Here is a 17,500-nt window from a genome sequence, read left to right on the forward strand (position 1 = left end):
TGTTAAACATCACTAACAACTAAAAACACTAGTGGTCTCAATCCTACCCTTTTCACGAATTCAGCCACTTTTCACATATGTATTCTATCACATATTTTACTTCTATCGAAATAGGTTTTAATCATTCCCAACGAATAATCCTCTATACGTTCATCAAATCCACTTCATTATATCAACAGAATTTCTGTTTTTTTTTTTTTCAGATAAATAACCAAATCCATAAACCTAGTCCAATCCAGATATTCAACAGATAGCTTTTCACCTTATTCAGAATCTCCCCTTTACCCAGAGGCAAATGGCTGCCAAATGGAGGGTTGTGAGCCCGATACCAATACAAATATCCCCCTAACCACCAAATAGAAGAACCTTTTTCTTTTGAGGCCGAGAGCAAACACATACGACAGGTCAACGTACATAATTAGGTCTCCTACCCGAGAGATGATAAATTGGACAACCTGAATGTTGGTTTGGCTTACATATGTTATGTGTCCCACGGTGGAGGAATTCCTAGTAAAGCATATTTGAGGTATTTAGTGGGAGGAAAGCCCCTTAAATGGCATGTTTTCTTTTTCCTGTGGTATTTATAGCAACCACACACACAAACACAGACACACACAATATATATATATATATATATATATATATATATATATATATATATATATATATATATATATATATATATATATATATATATATATATAACCTATTATGCAATTATGCATTAACAACACAGAGTGTTGACAACCTCTAACCAAACACCTGGTGAATTTCACACAACAAACAGCACACAGTAACCAAGAAGGCTTTTAGGATCGTCATGATCAGCAAAGCGGTACTTATCAGGGGTGGCCATACTAGGCTGGTTTGCTGTAAGTGGTCAGAAAAAAACGACTATCACCCATTTCGCAGGGATCAGTTTGGTTAAGAAAATGGCCTAACCCAGACATGAATATGTATATATATATATATATATATATATATATATATATATATATATATATATATATATATATATATATATATATATATACACAGTATATATATATATATATATATATATATATATATATATATATATATATATATATATATATATATATATATATAACTCATTTCCCTTAATGCTCCAAAAATACCTCACCTATTATTGCCAATTTCCTCCTTTAACTAATGTACAGAGATAAAGTCCCTATACAGACGAATTCCTACAACATTACTGACTTCGGGCATCTACACATAGGGCTCATGAGTAACCAGTCAAGCACCTCTTAAAATTACTGTGCCATTTAATCCTATCTTGAGAACTCTCTTTCGGCTCCTGCATATCAAACAACACTTTAAAAAACCGTGATTTTAATCAGATATTCTCCGTAAAAATATGTTGTTCTCGGCCGTATTTCAGTAAAATACAGGCGACCGTATTTTCACCAAACTTTGTCATTATCTTTTACGTGGTGGTGACCGTAATATCACTCATTTATGACAGTATATCCGCTTTTAAAATGGCAATTGTTTGGAAACATTTAAGCCAGGATTTTTTATCGTTCTTATGCAAATATTTAGCAGTGAATAGTTGTGGAACCACAATACAGGTCATCATCATAGCTTCATCCGTGTCATACACATAATGTTTAAGGTGCACTGTGCACTTCACAGACCAACTATGATCGTTAAAACCATAATTGGTCGAGGTCATATATTACTGAGCACTGTTACTACAGCAGTACATAAAATCAAGTCAAAATCTATCAATTCCTCGGTGGTTTCGAAAGTTCTCCACGGAAAAGGATAACAAGAAGTTAGATGGCTTTCAGTTGGAAACTATTCCCAATTCTTTTCTATGGATTAAACTAAGGAACATTCAAACGTGACATTGATTACTCTTCGTATGTATTAACAAAGTTCAGTGACGTTAATTTTCTATCGCAAATAAATGAGGTTAACCTTAATAAAGTAAAATCAGCAGTCTCTATGCTTCTGACTACAGTAAGTTACAGTTCTTCAAAAGTAAGACCCTACACTATGAACTCATTTAGTTTGTGAGTTCCTCTGAACTATAGAGAAGTAAGAGCACGCCTAGATGAGATGCATAGAGACATGTCTGACAGGATCGCTTTTTGCTTAAGATACCAGATAAATATATTCCCACATGTCAAGAATGAGGAAACAGAAACGAAGAAGAAAGAACTGGTTTCACTCGATAATGACATTGAGTTGATGTCAAAGTTCGAAAAATAATTTCAAGATTTTTTATACAAAAAGACCTTTTCTGATCTCTACCCTGCACTGTAATAAAGTCAAAATGTAAATTATATTCTTCTCAAGACCGTGCTTGATAAAGCCAGGTTCAGTCAAGTCGCCCAGCTTTCCAAACAAAGAAAAAAGGGAAATTACGAAGCTGATATACCAACAACAAACACATTCACATCCATTTTATCCAAGCTGTGAGGTTCTTGTAGTAACAGTAGGGATATGAATTTATCCGTTCACAACCCCCCCCCCCCCCCAAAAAAAAAAAGAAGATACAAACTCAAATAGCCTCTAGTTTTATTTTTGAAATACATTCGCATGTTTTACTCAAGGAGCACAGGATATATGGCAGGCATGTAAATTATTTTGTCCTGTAAGTAGAGTCAGGGGAAGAATAGAATGAAATAAAGAATACGTTTCAGATAAATTCTGTTCTGGAATTTACGTATAAATCAAATTTTGACAACATTTCCGTTCTTTTAAATATTTTTCATTCAGTAATAAATATTTCGTTTATTTTCAAGGTACTATTGTGTACTTGTACTTTGATGTATTTTATCCAAAATGTTACAGATTCATTCGTGAGTCATACGCAACATGGCTACCAAGTTTGGTCAAAATCGGAAGTGTAGTTTTTGTGAAAAGTTGCTCTCAAAGAAACAAACAAATAAATAAACTAACGTACAGGGGTGGATGCTTCGATTTTGCGATGCTAATTGTGTATAAAGGAAGCGCATGTTATCCTAAATCATCTACTAGTATTCAATCAATATTTTGACAGTTCTGTCGGAATTTTAAAAGGGCAGTTTCATTGGAATACAAACTTAACTTCAGTCCAACCATTACCTAGCGTACTAGCCTTTATGAGACTCACCAAATGAACTAAAAATAATTTTATCATACTCCTTATAATCAAAAGGAAAAATACTCGGATAGACAGAACTTACTCGTAGAAATTCCAGACTTCGAGATAATCTTACAAAACTTTGGCGTAATCTTTGTAAATCTTAAGAAATTTCCTTTGAAAGAGACCTGTGTTGGAGTTACAACTATGATACAAATGCTGTTATTGGTCATCCTCGTTTCACCAGTCCTACCATAATCTACAAATAGAGAGCAAGAAATTAACAAAGCGATAACTAACACGAGAAAACTACAAGTATCTTTTTCATCAATCCATTTTTCACAGATCTTAAAGATATTTAGGAAAAAAAACTTTATAAATACATTTACTACGAAGGGTATGTATTCATCCCTGTCTGTTTGATTTATTTATTAGTTTGTTTGTTTGTGAGCAACTTTAAACAAAGACTATCTTACCGATTTTAACCCAACTTGGTCGTCATGTTGGGTATGACCCAAGAATAAATCTGTAACATTTTCGATAAAGTACATTAAGTACAAGCACACAGCAATACTTCGAAAATAATCGCAATTTTAAGTAAATGGCAAATATAATGTTTTTTTTTTTTTTTTTTTTTTTTTTTGTGAACATTATGCAAAAGCTACAGAACCAATTTCAACGAAACTCTGTTGACATGTGGAATATGACCTAAGGATAAATCAATTAGATTTAGGAGACAATACATCCAAGTACTAGTACGCAGTGGAGTTAAAACCAAAATAAGACGTGCTCTCTACCGAACGTCTCTCTAGTCAGGAAAGCGGAAGTCTTCTATAGAGTCCTATTTGTATATGATTAACCCTTTATGAAAATAAAAACAGGGCCAATAAACTTGTTACAATGAAGGAAAATCAAGGTTAATCAAACAATTCGTAGTCTAATGTAAATATTAGTTTAATAAATGTACCTTAAACAATCTTTATACTATTGTAATTTATTTTCTGCACTTTTGGGGATTAATTTATAATGTTTTAAGTATCAGTTTAAGAATTAATTCCATAAGTTGCAATTGAGTTTTAACCACTAATGATGACGCAGCAAACTAGTTTGAAGTCCATGAGGATTCATTCAGATGCGTTCTTCCATCTCCTCTATAAAAACAGGTAAGTCAACGCTGCTTGCTGAATAAACAAAGTACCCACGGAAGCAATGATATTAATGGAGTTATCAAAGAAAAGTATTTGACTGTATACATAATGATTAAAAGCAAATCTTCATCATCGTTAGAAATATGATAATGTTCAGAATTATGGGGAAAAACATTTAAATAATACATTTGAATGAAAGTCCTCGCTTAGTTTCTTCATTACTAAGTGTAAAAGTAAAAATCTGAACCATTCTTGAAAGTGAAAGGAAACAAAGACGATTTAGCTTGTTTTTACATACAGCCTATTACGATGGCCTATGAAAGTGGTATGAGGTTACATTAACTCCACGTACACGATTGTCTGATCTTGTGCGCATGCTCGGAACTCCTTAGATACAACAGAAAAAAAAACGAGCTTTTTCTGCTTGATAAAAGGCGTCTCTTGTTTCATTGTCTCTAACTGAACGTTGGTCATAAATAACACCTCTGAATAGCATGTGAATTCAGCTCTTTAATGGTTCATAATTCTTGAGTACAATAAGATACGTTGTATGAAAAAAGCTGCTACTGGGATAAAAAGTTTTTAGGTCATGAGGTGAAGGGTCTTGATGCCTACTCAGCCTGTTTCCGACTTTCAGTATGGCTCGTGCACAATGATTATTGTGGTCTTCCTCTCTCTCTCTCTCTCTCTCTCTCTCTCTCTCTCTCTCTCTCTCTCTCTCTCTCTATATATATATATATATATATATATATATATATATATATACATATATATATATATATATATATATATGTATATATATATGAAACATCTGAGAGAGAGAGAGAGAGAGAGAGAGAGAGAGAGAGAGAGAGAGAGAGAGAGAGATTATCTCAGCCTTGAGGATTCTCAATAGGACCTAAAGGGTAATGTTAACCCAATGCTTCTTTTCTTGGCCCCAGTGTATGTTGGTGCATCGTGAGTACTGAATCACCTTCAGTGGCGTTTACTGAATCAACCCAAGTTTACTGGGACAAACCACGGGGGATTCAGCCCTAGGCCAACACAGCGAAAGGCTCCAGCAAAACCAGGAAGCTACAACAACTTATTTTTAACAAAATGATACCATTAAGGGTCAAAATGAAGACTTATTGGACGGTTATTAGGCTCGTATCATTGTATGGGGCCGAAACTTGTGTCATTTAAGACGAAAGAGTAGGGACTGTTGGAAAGAACCTAGATGAGAATGGTGAGAGGGATTGATAGAATATTACTGCTGGAAAGGAGTGAGATTTAAAATATAAGAAGAATCTATGGTACTGTACATGTAATGGAAAAGAAAGTGCTAAGGAAGTTCACCTGATATACTTTGGCCATATTATAAAAAAAAAAGAGGAGGCAAGACCAATCAAGAGATCTTAAAACATGCCAGTGGTGAGGGCGGGGAGTGTGGGGTGTCAGCAGTTCAGATGGATGGATATGGTGAAAATGGATATGGGTGAGGTGGGACTGAGGGAAAAGATTTAAGGAATTGAAATAGATGGAGAAAACTGACTTGAGTGGCAGACTAATAAGGTCGAAAGAAGAAGGATATGGCGAAGATGAGAGAAATTAAAGGATAACTCATTTATTTAAAGAAAAAGGTTAGATATGTTGGGACTTTTTGTGAGATGGAAGGGAAAGGGAAGTGAGTACAGTATTTATAAGAATAAAAAGTTACAGTGTCACAGGTAGCTAAAAGGGGTAGATTAGAAAGGGATAGCCTGTATTGTAGCGAGACACATGAGGTCAGATGAAAGAGTGTAAATGTATTGGTTAAAGGTTTTATTGGTAAAGACTTATTATGGTAGGAGCAAGATCAGTAATAGTGAGTGTATATGTTTATGAATGGGGACATGTTGTTCAGACTTATTTACCAATGATACCAAAGCATGATCAGACATCCCAAGTGGAGACCCAACTCTGCTTGTTATACCACCAGGGAATCAGTGTATACTAAGGCCCAGTAATTGCCAGATTTATGTGCAGCCTTAAACATTATTTTCTCATAATCTGATTCAGGAGCAAAGTTGAAAGCTTTTTAGGTGATAACAATCAGTAAGAGAGAAAGGGATTTCAAACACTTCCTATGGATAACATTGAAATCACCAATCAGAAACAAAGCTTTTGCATCATCTTCTTATATCTTAGCCATAGTGGTTAGAAAACAGTTGAAGATAGCATCATCCAAGTCTGGATTCCTTTAGATGGAACATAAATAAAATTTGTAATGACTACCAAAAGCCTTCCATTACCTGAATCTTAAGATATCCACATTCACAGCAGGACTTCTGAGAAAAAGGGTTATCAGTCTTAATATAAGCCCTTGCCTTAGGAATAGTATGCAATTTCAAAATGGTTGGTTTCTAGAAACCTAAATTAAGCAGCTCAGATGAGGACCTTTATTGAGAAACCTAATTTTCTGAGTACACTGTCTGGAGACTACAGTAATGTCTGTAATATTGCCATATAGTCCACTAATATTGCAAAACACCAGACAATAATGATACAGTCTGAAACGGCGCTAGGACCATTGCCACTGGCAACATTGCCAGTAGGTACATTGCCACTGGGAACATTGCCCATGTGGGAACATTGCCAGTAGGTACATTGCCACTGGGAACATTGCCCATGTGGGAACATTGCCACTGAGAATATTGCCCATGTGGGGACATTGCCACTGGGTACATTGCCACTGGGAATATTGCCCATGTGGGGACATTGCCACTGGGAATATTGCCGATGTGGGGACATTGTCACTGGGTACATTACCACTGGGAATATTGCCCATGTGGGGACATTGCCACTGGGTACATTCCCCATGTGGGAACATTGCCACTGGGTACATTGCCCAGTTTGTTTTTTCTAAGATAATTAGCTACTTTACATTTAACTTATTTTTTAAATTCAAAAGATAATTAGCTAGTTTACTAGTTAAATGTTTCTTACAACCTATTTTGTTAGTTTCCATAATTAGAAATTAGTAATCTTTTAAACTGTTATTAGATTGTTGGAGAATGTAAGCTAAACATCTATTTAACTTTTACGTAGATTACATCAATAAAAAACTATTTCGTTGATATTTTCACAAACCTAACCTAACCTAACCTAACAAAAATTTGTTTTCAATATCTTTTATTTTCATAAAGGCAATGTACCCACCGGCAATGTACCCACCGGAAATGTTCCCACATGGGCAATATTCCCAGTGGCAATTTACCCAGTAGTTATATTTCCACATGGGCAATGTACCCAGTGGCAATGTTCCCACATGGGCAATGCTCCCAGTGGCAATGTACCCAGTGGCAATGTACCCAAATGGGTAATATTGCCAGTAGCAATGTACCCAGTGGAAATGTTCCCAGTGGCAATGTTCCGCGTAAGGTCTGAAACGCACTGGTACAGCATTTTGCTTACTATTCCCAGACTGAATAAGAATTGAAAACTACAAAGGGCTTTAACAATACTTAAAAACCATCTTAACAATAATGATCACCAGATAAGGTGAGTCATCATGGCGAAGCCACTTCAACTGAAGGACAGATGGTTTTGAATATTAATTTCTTAGATAAATATAAAGGAGAAGATAAGGAAAGGACAACTTCTTATCAAACCACCAGACCAACACCCCATTTGAAATAAAAAAAAAAAATGATAGAATAGTGGGCCTGAATGTAACGTCAGGCAAGAAAACTCTACCACTAAGGTCTACAGAGTACTTAATATTCTATAGTCCTTGTCTAACCCAAGACAGTGAAAGACCAAGGTCGAGAGACTATAGCACTATCCACGACTAGAAAGCATTGGTTTGGTGACGGAATGCCTTTTTTTTCGAATAGCTGCTTACCTTTGCTAAAGAGTCAGTATGATATAGCAATGAGAATACAGAAGCACGGTTGTAATGTTACGACTTTTGGAAAACTTTGCAAGCAAACGAAAAGTAATAAGTATTTGTTCCATGGTAGAACTATCAGGACCTAGAATAGTTGACTATTATTATCATCAGGAATAAAAATATGAATGTATGGGTTCTTGAATATTCCAGAGAAATTTCATTTATGAATATGCAGAAAAATCTGTTTGGAACGGTGAAGATGCTCCTTGCTAAGCAACATGTGGTAGATGAAAGGTGAGCGTAGGGCACTGGCTGAAGGAATGGCATAAAACACTTGGATGTGTAGTCACTGTTTACATTCATGTATTCATTTTGGTATTTTTTTTTTTATCTTTTACTGCATATTGGTGGAATGACAAACCTGGACTATATGTAGGTAATGTATGTAGATACACGAGAAATGAATATGTATTATGCTCAAACCAATCGAACATACACACGAACCTATGTACACGCACACACACTCATATATATATATATATATATATATATATATATATATATATATATATATATATATATATATATATATATATATATATATATATGTGTGTGTGTGTGTGTGTGTGTGTGTGTAGTGTGTATATGTGTGTATGTGTTTGTGTATGTTTGTATTATATACATACAAAACACACATACAATATATATATATGTATATATATATATATATATATATATATATATATATATATATATATATATATATATATATATATATATATATATATATATATTTACATATATATATATATATGTATATATATATATATATATATATATATATATATATATATATATATGTATATATATATATATATATATATATATATATATATATATATATATATATATCAATTTTATCAATTAATTGCAAATTGCTATGCAACCTTCCTCTTCTGATTTCAAAAATTACCCTTGCTTAACGTAAGGTTAACTATTTGCATTTTGATAATTTAGCTATTTGGTAGAAGTATGAGAAAAGGTTAGCTATTCGTTTTTTATTGGGAATAACGATAATCATTTAAACAAATCACGTTTTATTTCTTGTTACTTTACTTTTACTTTAAGTTCTGCTTATCTGGTCCTGTACAGCAGGGGAACACTACTCTCTACAGGACCTCCGTGGTTATTTTATGAAGTTCATTCGGGAGCATTTAACATTCCACAATGCGTATTGCTCGCTTACTGTTAGATCATCACTATCGAAGCACTCGCTGAATAAGAAAGTCTAAGTTTTCTCTTGGAAGCCTTTAAAAAAATCGCATTACTGCTTGAATGTTATTGATGGTGCTTCACATTTATCAGCCAGACGCTATAGAGTTTTTGTAATGTTTATATCAGGCACTTAGCAATATTGGTAAAAGAAAAAAAAATACGAAAAAACAACTCAATGATTTTGTGCATGATTCCTCGATCTTACACTCATTCCATGATATCTTCTCCGCATGTTCACTTTAAAAGAAAATGTTCTTTTGCTTATTCGTTTATTTTTTATCTTTCTGGTGAAAGTAAGTAAAAGTATCATTGTCGTTAAATGAATTCGTCTCTGGAACGTCGTGCCTCTGATGTAACTTTACTTTGATGTGCGCCTTACCCGGAAGATCATTCTCTAGGGTTCAGGGCGTAAGGATCTTGACCTCTAAGTCGGGTTGATCATGTGCTATAGGGACTTCTCATATTCAGCCGGGTACTGCCCATATCAGTAAAGACCTCCAGGCTATATAATAGGAGGCCATGGGTATGTATACGCTGGTTTCCTTTGCTTAGTTAGATCATTATCAATTATTTCAAAGCCTTACCTTTGGCGCTATTCTGTAATTTATTTGTTTGTTTGTTACCTATACCAGGAAATACCAATATAGATCCGAAGGTCACTCCAATCTATACATCTCCTTGGTCTGAGATGAATATAAAGACAACATCCAGGAAACCAATTGTGAATTTAACAACCTTCAAGTCAAGGAAGTAGATGTATTAATAGTAAACAATAAATAGTACTTTATCTTTGATAAAATATACAACAACAACAACAACAACAACAACAAATACAGCCGTTTGTAGTCCACTGCAGGACAATGTGCCATTCATGAATGACGCAATTGGTGCAAAACGCATTTAAGAAGGGTCCAAAGGGGGCGCTACTGTCACATTTCAATCACAATTTGAGTACATCAATAAAAGTTTGTGGAAATATACCTTAAAGCTTCCTGATGAAGGATCAGTAATTCTTTAGTGTCAAATTTGGTGCAAAATACATTTAAGAACGACCCAAAGAGGCTGCTATTCTTTGCGCATTTAAAATACGTCTGATGTACATTAATGAAACTTTGTATAAATATCCTTTAGACCTTTTTAATAAAGGATCATCAATTCTTACGAGTCGGATTTGGTGAAAAACCCTTTAAGAACGGCCTGAAGAGAGTGCCATATTAGCATATGGCGGATTAGAATATATTTTCTTGCTGCATGGCATCTTTATGTACCATGAAAAAACTTCGTGGGAATATTTGTTTTATATGATATAGAAGAACAAAGGAACTGCAAATTTATATATCTAAGTATTTATTCATACAATGAAAGGTGCACAGGTGAAGAGTGGATACAAGAAAAGGTGCACTGGTGTAGTATGAAATATACGTGCCAATACCGTTTACAATTCGATAATCATTTAGGGTATTTACCCTGATATTAAAATTTAATGTCTATTTTATCTATCTCATGAATTATTAGTTTTCTAAATATGATATTTCATACCTTTTGCAAGGTAGCTATAGTCTTAGATATGGTAAAACATTGCTATCTAATAATATGCTGCTACACGGGATGCGCTGGCACTAACGTGTCTATTTGCAAGTGATTATACTCTTTGAAACCAAAACTGCCTTTTGATAGACACACTCATAGTAATTAGTGTACACATACATGTATCACATTTGCTATAAATCTATTGCTAAAGTTTATAAGATGAATCTCTCTCTCTCTCTCTCTCTCTCTCTCTCTCTCTCTCTCTCTCTCTCTCTCTCTCTCTCTCTCTCTCTCTCAAACACACACACACACAGTTAGGAAAAAGATATGAGAATATACTTATAATCATGAGTTAATCTAGTATTTACTGGAAGGCTCGTCTTTGCAAGGTGGTAGTTCACTTGCACCTATGACCTTCAAATTAGGTGATAGGTGTTTTCCATTTCCCTTTGGTCCATGTCTTCATAGACTTCTCATACCTCCATTCATTCAGTCTAGTGCTTGCTCTCTCCCCAGCTCCATACATTGTGGCTGTGAACCTCCTTCCATATTGCAGTCAGGCTGATGTAACGACGATTTCTCTTTAAAACTGTTTCAATATCCATCCACAATATTGACTGAAATCTATTGCAGTGGTACAAATACCATTGCAATATCTGTGTCGGATGCCCTGACCACTATTATCCATTTTCACGATCAGCTGATCAGGAATGCAGACAAATCTTTGTGTCCGCCTCTTCATAGTTGTTTTTATAACTTATAACACGATCCCCAAAAATGTTAGCTTATGAAGAGTCTTGCTAATCATTGGCAAGAAACTGAGGTAGCTGCAACTTGAAGGGCTTGGACTTTAGGGCAATCGTCTCTGCTCTGACCCTGTCATGATGAAGGTTCTGTTGTCAGATACCCGCCTGTCTCTTTCAGAGCCCTTAATTGAAGGCTGTAAATAGTCATCAAAGGCTATGTGTATGCGTTTGGCTGACGTTGTTAAACACTGGGTAAGAATACTTCTTGTTAACCCTCCGTATGTGGTGGGCAAATTTGATGGCAAGGTATGTAAGAGGAACAGCCCATTTATGATGTAAGCACTGACTTCCTTTAGCTGCTATTCAAAACCTTTCACTTTACTCTCCAATATATTGAAGAGGGCTCTCTTATTGGTCTTTGCCATTACTTCTTCAGGGCTGGCCAAGAACAGAGGTACTGGGATCAAAGTGTACTGGAAAATATGCTGCATGTCAAGTCTCTTCTTGGTGGACAGTACAAGGAGACATCGCATCAGATCACATGATCCTTTAAGCACTGCAACTTTCATGTTCTGTGTCCGACAATTGCTTGCACAGCCACTAACAAAGGTTTTCAGCATTTCCTTCTTTATTGGACTTTCAAACTTATTTGGATCACTCACGCAAGCCTGTATGAATTCCTTGTGTCCAACTTTTCCTTTGGTTGATATATTGAGGAGGCTTTCAGTGATTTCATTATTGGTACCCTTTCCTGTGGAAATAATGTACAATACCTCTGAAGCTCCCCGGATTTCAAGTGAATTGTTCGTATCTAAGATTTGTTTGATGATTTTCTGAGGATCCTCATTGTCACGTTGAATTCGTCTTGGCCTAAGTTCTGTATTGACATCTTTGCTAATCAATCCTGTTCTTTCTTGCAGCTGACTAATGAACATAGCTCGAGTAGCCTTTGTTACCATCCATCTGAGGTGAGCGGAGAGGTAATTAGTGAAAGAGGTGATTCCTGTCAGTCAAGATGCGGCGTTGGCATTGATAGTTTATTCCAGTGTCAAATGTACAGGAATTCTGCTGAAATCATTTTCTGTCCTTCGCACTGTGAATACATCCTGATTAAGTATCTCTCTAAGGCCAGGATGATGAGTCTCATCAATATTCAGTAAGTCCAATTGGTATTTTGTTAACAACCGGGAATAGTTGATATGACCTGTGGCAAAGAACAGGTCAATGATTGGTGTCAGTGTGAAGACAAAGAGCTCGATGTTATTTGTCCGGATAGCTCTTTCAAGTGAGTGAAATATGTTAATGTGCTCCACATACATCATCCAGAACTTTGCAGAGTATATTTGAGCTCCTGATACAGTTGCCTTGGTGAATTCAAAATACTCTTTTGAACAATTCTCAAAGAGATCTGTACTGATCACCAACTCAAGTCCATGTTCTACTGTGTTGGTATTTTTTTTCACAATAGATATCAGGGTATGTAGCTCTTCTCTGTAATCACATGTCTCTAGAAAGGCCTTGAAATGCAGGCTTTCAAAGGCAAGGCCTAGTAGAGGATTAAGCCTCTTGAATCGGTTGAAGTGATTTCCTGTGAGGAACCAAATTAAAGAAGCTGGTGCCAGGACCCTAGTCTCTATTGGCATGTCCAATCCCCTTGATTCTGCTATGAGTTTTCCAAGAGCCTTGAAAAATGCAATCTTGATGAAAACATCGTCAAATGTTGGATATTCTGTAGCCTAGATTTGAATTGGCTGCAAGGTCATTATAACCAGTTTATACTCTTGGTTGCATTCTTCAGCACACTTTTGGATTGTTCAAAGGTTTGTCGCACTACTGAAAAGCTGGTGATGGGCTCCTTAAGATTATGCATGTATCTCACTTCCTGTTTTTGTTGCTGTTCCTTGTGGAAGATGGCATTGAAGCCTACCCAGGTGGGAAGAACATGTCTCAAATGCATGGCTCATCATCCACACGAGGTCCTAATGTCGTGCAGTGATTGCAGCATCAGGTATAGTAAAAATGTATGTGTTTTTGTAAGTAAAAGTAGCTATTTTAGGAGCACCAAAATAGGGGTCAAGAGATGTGTCTTTGACAGGGAGAGACCTCTTCTTGGCAGCTTTCTTTGCTCTTTGTGATGCCTTTCTAACTGGTGTTGGTGCTTCATTACTCTGTGTTGACTGTTTGGACGATCTCCTGGCAAACTTTGATACGGTATTCCCATTGTATTATGCAGTGTATTGCTCCTGGACAACGTCTGTGTCATCCCATCAAAGTTTTCAAATGTGAATCCCATTACAGCTTCTGCCAAAGTGTCCTCAGGACAAGCTTCTTTCCTCTCTTGGATGGCTTCAGCAGTTGATGTTTTGAGTTCCTCCAAGACAATGCCCAAACCTATTCTGAACTTCAACAAGCTTCTTGCTACCTGGGATAGACCTTATAGCGATACCTAGAGTTACATGTTTTGTTGGTTTTGCACGGCCTCTTTGAACAACAAACAATGCATCCTGACTTATGGAATCAATAAAATGTTTAATTTGTTTTCCACATTGGTCAGATATTTTGCCTGTGTACAGAACTTAGATGAAGTGCATTATGTGCTGGAGTAAAATTGTGTCCCTGTCTATCATTATGTGTCGGATTATCTAGTTCATTTTTTTTTTTTTTGTACCATTAACAGCTGCTTTCACAATATTACAGCTGCTTGTTTGAGGAATCTTTCTCGGACTCTGCATAGTCATAAGCCACGCGTATGGAATCATCAGTAATTACAGAGTTGTAAAGAATACTACCTAATTTCTTACCTATCAGACCCTGGACCTTGATTTTGGACCCCAACTTATTTTTTAGGTTTTGCAACAAACTTTGAGCTTTCATAGGAGACTCATTGGCAGATGAACAAAAGTCCAAATAATGATCATACACAGATGTCAACAGTTCTGCTCGTTTGTCAGCAATTACAAACTTTTCGACATATTCATGGATATTTCTAACAGAGATTATAGTCTTTTTCTGTGGAATGTCATCTGTTTTTCTGTTCAGTACGTGAAGTTCTATTGGCTTCAAGCAAGATTGCTCTCCTGCATGAATGATGATACTTAGTTTCTTTTGCCACCAGGTCTACACCAACAACTTTCAAAAGCACAGCTGTATCCTGAAGTATTTCAGCAGCCTCTTGAATCTTCTGTCCTGCTTCTAATGTTTCACACGATCCTAAAAGTTCCATCCCCCCACCTTTATTCTTTCTTTTATGAATACAGAAAAGACAAGTGACAGAAAGAATTCAAGATGATGAGAGTTCAGCATCGTCATCTAACCTTGTATTGGAATTCCTGTCACTATAGTCCATTGCTTTTAGCGAGGCAGATTTGCACCGACTCGCTGATTGGTTAGAATTATCTTGTCCAATCAATCAGCGATCAGGAAACTTTTCCGAGCTAAAAGGGCACCGCTGCGAGTCGGTGCAAATATGCCTCGCTAAAAGAAATGGACTATAGTGTCAGATGGTGTATCCTCAGGAGCTTATGTTGTAGGTGTAATAGCTGTGAATTTCTGGTAGCAGGATACGTGATAGCCATCATTCTCATCTGGGCTCTCAGGCAAGCTGACAACCAAGTCAAAATAAACTTATTTCTGAATTGAGGTTTTGCACGCCTCTTCTCAGTTGCGGCTTGCACAGTAATGTAGTTCTTTTCATGGAAGGGTAAAACATCCCAACGTTGTTTCTTCTCCGAGGGCTTCCCAGTATGGAGAAAGCAACGCTTGTCACGCCTACAGCCAGGAACAGTGTTGTTGGCAGGATCAGATGACTCCATAATATCTGAAATAAAAAAGGACTTTCTTATAAGCTAGAAAACGTTCTATATACAGTAGCTACGTCATTAACTAATTTTCATGGGAAAATAAACAGCTCAAGAAAGACATTTTAATTTCATTTCATGTAATAATTCAGCAATGTGTAAAACACACTCGGCACTCAATTTGGAGACACTCGAAAAACGATCTTTGATTTTTAAAAAAAACCCATAAACTCACAAAAGATCTCAATAAGATAGTAGGTTATCAAAATCTAAACTTAATTACAAAATGTGTGTTCTATTACTCTGTCCAAGGCAATGATATAAATTTACCAGTTTAGACCCTTCTTAATTATCTTCCATACAAAGCAAAGTTGTCACTATACTGGTATTATGTAACTCTAATTTTCTATAATCACGAGCCCCTAAAAAGAAAAGTCATAATTAGTACTATCATTTTGAAACTGTATCGCTCATATAGTCAGTGAAATAACAATAGTGATAAGATTAACATATGAGCTCACAATAGTGGTGTGGCACATGTGTAGATGACATGAGTGAATGTACAGTATATGACTAAAGAAAGTGAATATAGGCCTTTTCAATGTACTAATAATAACACCCTCTTTAGGCCGTTCTTAGATGGTTTTTTGCAGGAAATTCGACTCTTAAGAACTGATGATCCTTATAGAAAGGTCTAAAGGATATTTCTACAAAGTTTCATTAATGTACGTTAGACGTGTTTTAACTTATATGCGTAAAAAATAGCGTTTTCTTTAGGTCATTCTTAAATGGATTTTGTACCAAATTTGACACTGAAGAATTCATTGATGCACCCAAATTGGGAGTTAAGTGGGACAGTAGCCCCCCCTTTGGGCCCTTCTTAAATGCGTTTATCACCAATTACGCCATTTACGAATGGCACATCTGTAATCACAGTGGCAAAACGAAACTTTTATCACAGGTTTGATTGATGTACTCCAAAATGTAATTCAAATCTGTTTTTTTTTTTTTTTTTTTTGGGGGGGGGGGGGGCAGTTCAAGCAGCTGCCCCTACTCAACGCATGAACCTCCGAATGGTCATTCTTAAGTTATGCCAAATTAAGAATGACCATTCGGAGGTCCCCATCACACTAGCTGATGACTTTAGCTGTCAAACATTTTGTAGTAGGTTGGCCAGGGCACCAGCCACCCGTTGAGATACTACCGCTAGAGAGTTATGGGGTCTTTTGACTGGCCAGACAGTACTACATTGGATCCTCCTCTCTGGTTACGGTTCATTTTCCCTTTGCCTACATACACACTGAATAGTCTGGCATATTCTTTACATATTCTCCTCTATCCTCATACACCTGACAACACAGATTACCAAACAATTCTTCATCACCCAAGGGGTTACTGCACTGTAATTGTTCAGTGCCACTTTCCTCTTGGTAAGGGTAGAAGAGACTCTTTAGCTATGGTAAGCAGCTCTTCTAGGAGAAGGACACTCCAAAATCAAACCACTGTTCTCTAGTCTTGGGTAGTGCCATAGCCTCTGTACCATGGCCTTTCACTGTCTTGGGTTAGAGTTCTCTTGCTTGAGGGTACACTCGAGCACACTCTCCTATCTTATTTCTCTTCCTCTTGTTTTGTTAAAGTTTTTATAGTTTATATAGGAGATATTTATTGTTGTTACTCTTCTTAGAATATTTTATTTTCCTTTTTTCCTTTCCGCACTGAGCTATTTTCCCTGTTGGAGCCCCTGGGCTTATAGCATACTGCTTTTCCAACTAGGGTTGTAGCTTAGTAAGTAATAATAATAATAATAATGTGATACAAATATCTGTGATTCCCGGATGATATATAGTAACGTTGTCCCTGACTAGTATAGCTTTGCTGATCATGACGTTACACAAACCCTTTCACCACGTTAAGGTATCCCCACTAGAAAATAAACCTTGCGCAAATCCCTGACACGCGCTGATAGCATATGATTCTGGCGTATGGTCCTCTCCAACCGGTCAACCTCGCTGAATGAGTTCTCTTTCATCAAGGGGTTGTTGGGGCTGGTTTGA

The sequence above is a fragment of the Palaemon carinicauda genome, chromosome 16 (assembly GCF_036898095.1).
Source record: "Palaemon carinicauda isolate YSFRI2023 chromosome 16, ASM3689809v2, whole genome shotgun sequence".
Classification (NCBI taxonomy): Eukaryota; Metazoa; Arthropoda; class Malacostraca; order Decapoda; family Palaemonidae; genus Palaemon; species Palaemon carinicauda.